Genomic DNA, 11,350 nt, shown 5'->3' with positions numbered 1-11,350 from the left:
TGTGCCCTGCTGATTAATACACGGACTGAAACAATCATTATTCCATATCTGCTAATTGCATTCTGCCGTCAGTATCTTGCGTTAGACGTGAGGTCAAAATCCTAAACGTTTGAAGTAAGGTGTTTTCTTTGCAACACCACTGGACATTTTAAATAAAAAAAATGCAAGCGGTTGAAAGATAACTGACAAGTGCTGTAAGATATTTAACTGTAAAAATAATATACAGAATTGAATTAAATGAAATGCGCATCCTTTTCCCGAGCCCATCTCTCCTTAGGTTTCCCTGTCCTTCCAGCATTGCAATATTTAAGAAAAAGACGCCAGTTTTGACGCAGGGAGATCTTGTCTCTTTCAAGAGGCAATTTTAAGTACGTCATTAATATGGCGCCAAAAGATTTTGAAGTATGAGCTATTTCGTTGCTAGGTCCTGTAGTGTACGCCCGTGCCAAAAAAAATCGCGTTGTTTTTCCTGGAGGTAAATTTCCCGAAGTGAGTCTCCCTCCTGCGTTCTGACCGTCCGGGCTCTTGTTTTATTTCCATCTCCAATTTAATACTCTAACCGAGAAGGGATCGGACTGCAAAAAAAAAAGGAGGGAAGATTTTTTTTTTAAAATTAGAAAAAACACAAGATGCAGTTTGCAAAAAGGATCGGTACGAAAGGATAAGAAACGCAACAGGACTGCATTAAAGTGATCTGGAAGGTGGGAATGAGAGAGAGAGAGTGAGTGAGTAAGGAAGGGAAGGCGCTGCAAAGTGTGTGTGTGTGTGTGTGTGTGTATGTGTGTGTGTGAGAGAGAGAGAGAGAGAGAGCGCCCATTGCATTTCATTGGCAGCCATCTCAGCACTGTGTAACTGCATGTTTTTTTACAGAAGGGAAGAGAGAGAGAGAGAGAGAGAGAGATTTAAATATATTAATGTGCATCGGATCGATGCGCGTTTCCTCATGAGCCGCTTTTAACATATATCAGCACCATCGCATTTATATTACAACACCATCATCACCATCGTGGCCCGAGGAGAGTCACCGCAAAAAAAGAAGCTAGATCCGAAGCCAACAAGCAAGCAAAACAAAAATTGCATGGTAATTATTATTGATCGTTTATAACTAGAGGGCAGAGTAACTGTTTCGGGGAAATTAGATCCGCACCCCACCCGTGCACAAATGCTTATTTTACTTAAGTGATCAGGAGTGCAAGGCTCAACTTTTTTTTTCTATTGCCGATATTCAATTGCATGCCTGTATCAATTATAGCAGTCCAGTTATTAAAATATATAAACACCCCTGCCTATGAACGGGGGTACGGGATGGTGTGGTGGTAGGGGTGGAGGGTGCTGTTTATGAGGATCTGTGTGCCCATGTATCTCACACGGGGTAGGGGGGGCGATTAGGATTTTTTTTAATGAAAAATGCATCGTCTTTACTTAGTTGTTTAATTCTTAATGTGCGTGATCTGCGCTGTGTTGAGGCTGCCGTTTGCAAAGTATGAGTTAATTTGCTTAAAATGTTTAATAATTTGTGTGTGTGTGTGTCTCTGTAATCCTGTAGGTTTTGCTGGTTGCTGAGTGCAAACTGCTCTGCTGACTCTAGGGGGAGTGGCTCTTGTTTATCCCGAATCCGCTGCGCTCAGGTTCACTGGAGGAGGCGTGGCTCACCAGTTTCATCCCCTGCCAGCAACAGCACAACCGAAAGGTGGGGGTGGCGAATAAAAAAGTTCCTTACGCAGGTATAACTTCGAGCTCGGTTTAAAAAAATTATCCATCCAAATTCCTAGCATCTGTTCCCCGCCCCCCTACGGGTGGGGGGGGGGGAGATACTTTCGCTGCTAGCCGTAGGCCTGGACCACAACTTTATGACAGCTGCACACGTGTTGTGCATGATGCCGTGTGGCAATCACTTGACCAGTAACTGCATCACGCACTCAGCGAGAGCCCTCAGATTGGGGCAGAAGGGGAGGAAGAGGAGGGCTGTTGACCTATTGTAACCCTTGCTACGCTGGCAACTTTTTTGGGTATCATTGACATAATTTACAGTGAAGTACATTTTCAACTTAAGTGCAAAACATTTTTAAAGAAAAAAAGCTAGGAAACTGTTATTCACATTGAGAATTAAACTTAGAGTCCAGGGGAAAAGTGCATTGACTGGAACATTAAAGAATACAACTCTTGTTAGAAGGGGGATAGAGAACTACTGTTTTTGTAATGCAAAATAGGTGCATTTGATAGTCTGTTACATCCCAGGTGAAATAAGAAGTATAGACAAAAGTTGTTCCATGGTTAGAAAAGTTATTAATATTTTCTGTCTGCTGATGCAGTGCGGACTGGTACTGAGTTAAAGAATTGGAAAGATTTATGAAGTATAATTGAATGTCTATTCTATGTTTTATGTTTTGGGCTTAGTAAATTTGAAAGCTTTACTTGTTTAAATAGGACTTGTAAGTGCAGAGTATGAAACATAACAGTTGCAGTAGTTCAGCCTCCTCTCTTTAAACATCTCTTGGCTTTGCGCTGCTTTGCATACCGGTGTTCTTGTGGTTTGTGCACTGTGACCCTCCCTTGATTTGTAACTTTGGTGAAGAGTATAGACTTCTTTTTTCACAGCTGTGGTCACACATACTTGCTAAAAGAAGTGGAACTCTAGAGGTCAGTGTTATGTCTGAGTTGGCTTCTGGATGATAGCGGAACAATGAGTTGTCCGCAGTAATTGGCCACTGTGCCCCATATTGACCTTGAACTTGTCTACGTGCAACATGGAAGGAAGGGTGTTTCTTCGATGAGCTTGCAGCTTTTGGTCTACCTGATTTGTGTTCCTTTGGTGAAATGGTGTGAAGATAATAGATCAAGTACCACGATGCGTACTGTGCAAGCGAATTCAGGTGGCATGCTGGCATAACATACGGAACATTCAAGTGCAACGTTCAGATCTCAGTCTGATGTTAATCCACTGTTGATTTTGTATTGTTTTGTGAGATTGTGTTGGTAAAGTCAAAATCTGAGGCTATGTTTGAAAAGGTGGTAAATATTTGCAATATGCAAATGCACTGAAACCCAGACCTTTGTGAGATCTTGCCCTGAAGACGGCCAGCGTTGGTCCAGCTACATTTTAGAGAAGTGAGGTTGACCTGTGCCCTTTCCTGTTCGCAGACAGATGACTGCAGGTCGCCACTAAAAGAGGATGTTTCAAGTAAAAACAACTTATGAATGTTGAACCAATGCCAGCAATAACTGATCTTCTGACTCTGCAGTCAGTTCTCACCTCTTCGCAACGCAACCTCACTCCCCAGTCTATTGCACACTCTACTTTAGCCTCGTTTTCCTTATTGCTATCTGGCTGACTCGAACAAAGTTCTGCCACTTGATCCAATTGTATTCTTCCCGGGGTTGCTTTTGCTCACTTCCTATTGGTGGGCTGTGGGCATGTTATTAGAAAAATAAAAATCACCTGTTGCTGTTACCATAAGTAGGAAATTTAAAAAAATACAAAAAAAAAAGACTCTGTACACTAAAGTAAAGACATTCTTTGATAGATGCAAACTCAAATGAAATAAATTGAGGTGAGGAAACAGGTGGATAAGATCCAAGTTCTGCTTAGTTTGGCTCAACTATCCTTGTATCAGTGGAGCCAGAGGAGCCTTTGAGTGGACTGTTCTGAATCATCTGTTGCTTTACTGACTCAATATATGTTCACAATTAGTGGATCCTTTTATTTGCAGTGCATCAAGGTAGTAGAAAAATCAATGATTCTCTCATGATTGCCCTGATTTCCAGACCAGATACTTTGAATGTTTGTGAACTGCATTTCTTATCCATTCACAGAAGCTCTGAAACATTGCAAACTTCTGTTATCATTTTGAAAACTATAGTTCTTTCTCGTCTAACCTTGGAACTGAAATTATTCCAGTATACCTTATCTCTAGTCTTTGACAGATTTGCATAGTTTTCCTAAAGTCTGGTTAGCAGAGTTACCATTTTCCATTTACTCTCCACTTTCTACAGGGATTACTCTCTATATGACTCCCATGTCCACTTGTCCATTCCAGTGATCTTCCTCCTGCTACTTATCCTTGGAAGTGGAATGAATGTGATACCTGTCCCTGCACTTCCCTCAACCCCATTCCGGGCCCTCAAGCAGTCCTTCGGGGTGAGGTGACGCTTCCCTGTGAGTCTCTCGGTCATCTACTGTAACCGGTGCTCCTGGCACAGCCTCCTGTACATATGGGAGCTCTGACGTAGATTGTGGATTGTTTCATCAAGCACCTTCGCTCAGTCCACCACTAAAGACTGGTGTAGCCCCCTGGCCAACCTCAGGGTCGCTCAGCTCGCTGTCGTCTAGGGAAACAGCCCTCGGCCCTGCCAAACTGGGTAATTAGTTTGTGTGGATGCTGTGTGATGTACCCCACCCTGTCCAAATAACAGACAATATACCAGATACAATTAAATGATTTACAGTTTATAGATATTACTGGATCTATATAATTAATAAAGAATAAAATATAAAAGGAAAATAAAAGGTGCCACACTTATCAAAGTTCAATCTCTTCGTGCACAAACAGTTGGAGCTCAGGACCCTCCTTCTTCACTCTGCGATCCCTCGGACCACCTCAACTTGCTGCCCGGGACCAACAACAGTGGTCGACCAGATGCTCCACACGAGTCCGTCTCCTCTCCTCGCTGAACACCCCGGACCTTGGACTCCTGCTCGGGGTCCGACCCAGTTAGCAACTCACAGCACCTGGTCCATCCTCTTCTCTCTCTCCTGCCTTCTCCCCAAAAACCCGCGCTTACAATATCTTACAGACACACAGAAAGCATAACAACTATCCCAATTGGTTCATTCGTCCTCTTAACCAAAACAAACTGCTAGCAGGAGGACTTTCTTAGCATTTAACATAACAAAGAAGCCCTTTCAATTATAACATAACAAGGAAGCCATTTTAATTAGACTATGCAGTAACACAAAAAAAAAGAAACCCCTTACACTGGATTTCCCGGTGGCCATCCATTTAAATTCTACTTCCCCATTCCCATCTGACATGGCCTCCTCTACGGTCACTCCCGGGTTGGAGGAGTAACACCTTGCGTTCTCTCTGGGTAACTTCCCACCTGATGGCATGAGCATTGATTTCTCTAACTTCAGGTAATTATTCCCCTTCCCGCTCTTTCTTTTTCCATTCCCCATTCTGCTGTCGTCTTCTCATCTGTCTATTACCACCCTCTGCTGCCCTTCCTCCTTCCCTTTCTCCCAAGGTCTACTGTCCTTTCCTATCTCATTCCTCCTTCAGCTCTTTACCTCTTCCACCTATCACCTCCCATCTTCTCACTTCAATCCCCCATCCTCCACCCACCCACATTCCCCCTCACTTGGTTTTAAAAACACCTGCCAGCTTATACTCCGTCCCCTCTCCCTAGTCTTCTTATTCTGGCTTCTGCCCCCTTCCTTTCCAATCCTGATGAAGGATCTTGTACTGAACCATTGACTGTTCCTCCAGCAATTTGTGTGTGTGTTGCTCTGGAATTCCAGCATTTACAGAAACACTCGTGTTTATGCAGTCCTCCGTTTGTGGCCTAACTTGTGTTTCATTGAGGTTCAACATAACTTTTATACCTGATGCCTCTATTTATGAAACTGAGGATCCCTTGTGCATTCTTCCAATAAACTTTTCTATCCTGGAGAGAGTATGATTTCAGATGAGTGAGAACTGTTCTATCTCACTGCTGACATGAACCTTGCAGCTGGTGGAGACGGTCTGAGGGCTTAGAAAACAAACATTTGTAATAACTGTCAGAGAATTTAATGTTAATAACCTGTTGCCAGTTGAAGATGAGTTAGATAGGGAAATTGCAGGTGACAACATTGCTGCCCTTGTGTTTCTCAATGTTGAAATAATATAGTATTAGAGCAGTGCTTTTTTTTAGATGGTACATACTGTGTATTTGAGATAAAAATAATGAATATGAATCTATGTTATCATGCAGAAAGGGCTTACCCATGAATCAGAATCAGGTTTACTGTTACTGGTATATGTTGTGGAATTTGTTGTTTTGCATCAACGGTACATAATAACTATAAATTACAATCAGAAAAATAATACATAAAATCATATTAAATAAGTAGTGCAAATAAATAAACTAATTAAATACTGAGGTAGTGTAAATGGGTTACCACAACATAAGGACTCACTCTCAAAGACTTCTTCTCATGTTCTTGCTTATTATTATTTCTTTCATTTTGTATTTGCACAATTTGTGTCTTTTGCACACTGGTTGTACACCCAAGTTGGTGTGATCTTTCATTGATTCTGTTATGGATATTATTCTATTTTGGATTTATTGCAAAAAAAATTGATTCTCGGGTGTATATAGCGACGTATATGCACTTCGATAATAAATTTACTTTGAACTTTGAGCTTTCTCCATTCAAAAATCTGGTGGTGGAGGGGAAGAAGTTATCCCTGAAATGTTGGGTGTGTGTCTTCAGGCTCCTGTACCACGTCCTTGATGAGAAGAGGGCATGTCTCAGGTGATTGAGGTTCCTTAATGATGGTTGCCGCCTTTTGAAGATGTTTTTGATGCTGGGGAGGCAAGTGCCAATGATGGAGCTGACTGAGTTTACAACCTTCTGCAGCTTCTCCTGATCCTGTGCAGCAGCCCCTCCACGCGCGTCGGTGATGCAACCAGTCAGAATGCTCACCACAATACATCTGTAGAACTTGCTCGAGACTTTGGTGATATACCGAGTCTCCTCATACTCCTAATGTGATAATAGCTGCTGTCGTGCCGCCTTGGTAATTGTATCGATATGTTGGGGCCGGATAGATCTTCAGGGATGTCGACACACAAGAACTTGAAGCTGCTCACCCTTTTCACTGCTGATCCCTCAGTGAGGATTGGTGTGTGTTCCCTCTACCTCTCCTTCCTGAAGTCCGCAGTCAGTTCTTTGGTCTTACTGACGTTGAGTGCAAGGTTGTTGTGCAACACCACTCAACCTGCTGACCTATCTCACTCCTAAACGTTTCTTCGGCACCATCTGAAATTCTGCCAACAATAATTGTACTGTCGGCTTACTTATAGGTGGTGTTTGCGTTGTGCCGAGACACACAGTCGTAGGTGTGAAGAGAGTAGAGCAGTGGGATAAGGAGGCAACCTAGAGGTGCACCAGTGTTGATTGTCAGTGGGGAGGAGATGGTACTTCTGATCTGCACTGACTGTAGTTTCTGCATGAGGAGGAAAAGGACCCAGTTGCAGAGGTCCAGGTTATGGAGCCTGTTGATTAGTACTGAGGGTATGATGGCATTGAATGTTGAGCTGTAATCAATAAGCAGCAGCTTGATGTAGGTATTGCTATTGTCCAGGTGATCAAAGCCAAGTGGAGAGCCAGTGAGATTGCATCCACTGTAGACCTATTATGGAGATAGGCAAATTGCAGTGGGCCCAGGTGCTTGCTTGGGCAGGAGCTGATCCTGGTCACGACCAACCTCTCAAAGCACTTCATCACAGTCGCTGTGAGTGCAGCTGGGCGATAACTGTTGAAGGAGCTCACCCTGCTCTTGGGCGCTGGTGTGATTGTCGCCCTTTAGGAGCAGGTGGGAACCTCCGACTGCTGCAGTGAGAGATTGAAGATGTCCTTGAGCACTCCTGCTAGTTGGATGGCACGGGTTTTCCAGGTACACCATCCGAGACTGGTGCCTTTTAAGGTTTCACCCTCCTGAAAGTTGTTCTGATGTTGGCCTCTGAGACAGACGTTACAGGTCACCAAGATGCTGCAGAGATTCGCACAGGTGTGGTTTTATTCTCCTTTTTAAAGTCTGTATAAAAGGCATTGAGCTCATCTGGGAGTGAAGCATCATAGCCATGATGTTAAGCTTCACCTCGTCAGAAGTAATGCCTGCAATCCCTTTCTATGCTGATTCTGTCTCTTAACTTTATTGGAGTTGTTTCCTCGCCCTTAAATATGCTTCTGTAGGTCGTGCCTGGACTTCTTGTATAGTTCTGGATCACTGGTTTTGAATGTCAGATCTAACCCTCAGCAAACTATGGATCTCCTTGTTCATCCACGACTTTTGGTTTGGGTATGTCTGATAGGTTTTCAAAGGCACACGCTCATCCATACAGGTCTTGATGAAGTTGAAACATGTGTGGTGCCTTTATTGAGATGCAAAGATCAATCCCTGAGTATTGTCCAGTCCACCAACTCAAAGCAGTCCTGTAAGTGCTCCTCCGCCTCCCTTGACCGTACCTTCATGGACCTCGCCTCTGGTGCTTAGGCCTTGAGTCTCTACCCATATGCTGGGTACAGCCAGGTGATTGAACTTTCCAAAGTGCGGGCACAGTAGGCATTCTTGGTGGTGGTATAACAGTGGTCAAGTGTGTTGGCTCCTCGGGATCCACCGATAATATGATGGTGGTAGTCGTTCAGAGGCTTCTGCAAGCTATCCCGGTTGAAATCCCCCAAAATGATCGGGATGGCGCAGTTTTGTGACTGCTGATCATGGTGCTCGGGTCTTCCGGTGCCTGCCTGAGGTGGAATGTACACTGCTACCAGGGTGATGGTGGAAATCTTCCTCGGCAGATAAAATGGACGATGCTTGACCACTAGATATTCGGGCGAATGGGACTGAGACAGAACCATCCTGTCTGTGTCCTGTGGTGAGTTAATCATGAGGCATTCTGCCCCCTCCCCCAACTTTAAAAGACTCAATTGATCTATCCTTACAGTGAATGAGGAAGGCCTCTGGATGCTGCACTGCATCTGAATTGGCAGGGGTAAGCCATATTTCCATGTAGCAAAATACATAGCAGTCCCATATATCCCTCTGGTACTGCAATCTTGTTCTGAGGGCTTCAGTTTTGTTTTTCAGAGACTTGTATTTGCCATCAGGAGAGTCAGGAGTTGGGTGTGGGGTGGCATCTAAGGCCTCTGTGTTTCAATCATACCTGCAGACCAACACGCCTTCCCGGCTTCCATTTTCTTAAAGTGGAACTGCACTCACGACCTGAGTCTGCCATCCGGGTCTGTCCATTTTGAGGACCGATAGATTTTTTTTGAAATGTCTTAAAGCGTGTTGCTTACTCTAGTGCCCATGCCTGTGCCAGTAGTTGTCTTAAACAGGAATATTTGATGATTCCTATCGGAGCTGCACACAGAGGCACCATTTATTGGTACCATCTTGAGAACCTTGGGTCCATATTAAGTCTTTATAGAGCAATCCAATCATTCCCATTTCCCCTGCTTTATCCTCCTAGCTTTGCAAATTATTGTTGTTCCAAATATCTCTCCAATTCTTTTTAACAGCCTGGCAATAAAAAGTCAATGTCCTCACTCATGTCACCATTGTATCTTCCATCCATGACTTTGAATCTGTGTCCTTGGTCCTTGAACTATCCATAAATGGGGGTGGCTTCTCTTTATCCACTTTAACCCTCATGATCTTGTGCCCTTCAGCCCCCTTTGCTCTGGCAAACTATCCCAAATTGCCCTGTGGCTGAAATCCTTGTAGCTAAAATCCATCATTCAGATGAGATACCTGCTTATCTCATTGCTGGCATGAGCTTTGAAAACTGGTGGCGAAGACTTGAAGGTTCAGAAAATGAACCAACCTAATTATACTAAATTTCTTCTAGTGATTGTGCTGAAAAGGCAGTTCACTTCAGTTTCAGATCAATGGTGATTCCCAAAAGGTTGATAGTAGATGATTTAATAGAAGAGTGGAGCTATTTATAATCAATGTGGGGCAAGTGAATGACCTTTAGAACCTTTGGATGGAAATAGCTTGAGCATGGTGCATGGTTTGTTGGTTGTCTATTGTTTACCATTTGAAAACTAGCCTGACTATGATATCATGGGAAGAGTTTTGAACGAAGGTCAGTGTTTTTAAATCATTGACTGTCTCTGTCTGCTCGTAGTATGAGGCATCTGAAGATAGTTTGGCTAACAGCACTGTGCTAAGAAATTTTCCTGAATATGTGGTGGATTATAGTAATTGGCATCTAATAATTGTGACTATTTTCCTTTTGTGTTATGTGACTCTAGCAGTTAGATTGATTTTTTTAAAAAAACTTGACCCTAATTGCCTTGCTTTGCCAATACTGATCGTTGACATGGTTTACAGAATGCGGAGGTTATTACTGCCTCTCTTCTAGCAGTTTTCTGTTGTGGTACTGTTTCATTCTAAGCTGTAATGGAACTTGGGACTGAGTAATTTTGGCAAATCCAGAATGAGCATTATTTAGTGAGAAGAGTATTGAGTAGGTGTCACTTGATGGAACTGTTAATTACTTCTAACGCTACAAGATTGTTGGAGGAGGGTTATTGGACATTAATAGGTTAGGTTATATACATTCTCTTTTGGTATTTATTGGGCAAATTTCATGATGTCAATGCAGTATCTGAACTGAAACCACTTGGCTAATTTACCAGAGCCTATTTTATAAAACAACAGACTTCTTTCAAAACATACACCTTGAGTATGTTTTTGCTATTTAGTTAACATAAGTATTTTGTCAACATAATTTCAACAAAAATGCAAATAATGAGTGCCTGCACAATACTTTTAATTATGTATTTTTTCTGCCAGTGTTAATAAGACTCATTAAAGGATGGTGATACAACCATCTCCGAGTAGGAACAACCTGGATCTTGGATGAACGTAGAACCCCAGACAGCTAGGAAATACCACCATGGTGTAATTGAGTGTCCTCTTTCTCTACTGTCATCAATTCTTAAATGCAAGAGAAAAATTGTCTACAAATTGATTTGCAATATTATTACACTCTTGTTTTATTCTCTGAATTGTCTGGAGGTGAATTTTGTCAAACTTGCATGTAAGAATTCTGACTAACAGATAGCAGCTACTTGTATGCTTGTGAGCATTTTTCCAGTCTAATGATCCTTTTAATTTGCAGTACTTCAAATTGGAAGTTTAGAAGGAATCAAATGCAATAATTAGCATTGATTTCGAGAGGACTAGAATATACATAAAAAGGATGTAATACTGGGCTTTTATAAGGCATTGGAGTATTGTGAGCAGTTTTGGGCTCCTCATCTAAGAACGAATGCCTTGGCATTGGAGAAGGTTCAGAGGAGGTTCATGAGAATGAATCCAGGAATGAAAGGGTTAACATATTTGGAGCTCTGGCACTGTACTTGCAAGAGTTTAGAAGAATGAGTGGGGATTTCATTGAAACCTGTTGAATATTCCAAGGCCTCAATAGAGTAGACATTGGGAGGATGTTTCCAGTAGTGGGTGAGTCTAGCACCAGAGGGCACATCCTCAGGATAGAGGGACGTCCATTTAGAACAGAGATGAGGAGAAATTTCTTCAGCCTGAGTGTGGTAGATCTGTGAAATTCATTG

The 11,350-nt window shown here is 42.6% G+C and overlaps 1 protein-coding gene across 4 annotated transcripts in view; it reads left to right on the top strand.

Moving 5' to 3' along the window:
• Nucleotides 1-391: 391 nt before the first annotated feature.
• jade2 (jade family PHD finger 2) overlaps nucleotides 392-11,350 on the top strand; it is a 171,632-nt gene continuing 160,673 nt past the window's right edge. Inside the window, exons 1-3 of one of the 4 annotated variants that reach the window (XM_072263926.1) lie at nucleotides 392-475; nucleotides 871-1,081; nucleotides 1,547-1,724. The gene's annotated coding sequence lies outside the window, so the exon portion shown is untranslated. Of the gene's footprint in view, nucleotides 702-870; nucleotides 1,082-1,546; nucleotides 1,725-11,350 lie in introns of all 4 variants that reach the window. The other 3 variants (XM_072263925.1, XM_072263927.1, XM_072263924.1) reach the window with 3 other exon arrangements.

This window comes from Mobula birostris, chromosome 7 (genome assembly GCF_030028105.1).
Source record: "Mobula birostris isolate sMobBir1 chromosome 7, sMobBir1.hap1, whole genome shotgun sequence".
NCBI lineage: Eukaryota > Metazoa > Chordata > Chondrichthyes > Myliobatiformes > Myliobatidae > Mobula > Mobula birostris.
This window is presented reverse-complemented; position numbering and strand designations above follow the sequence as displayed.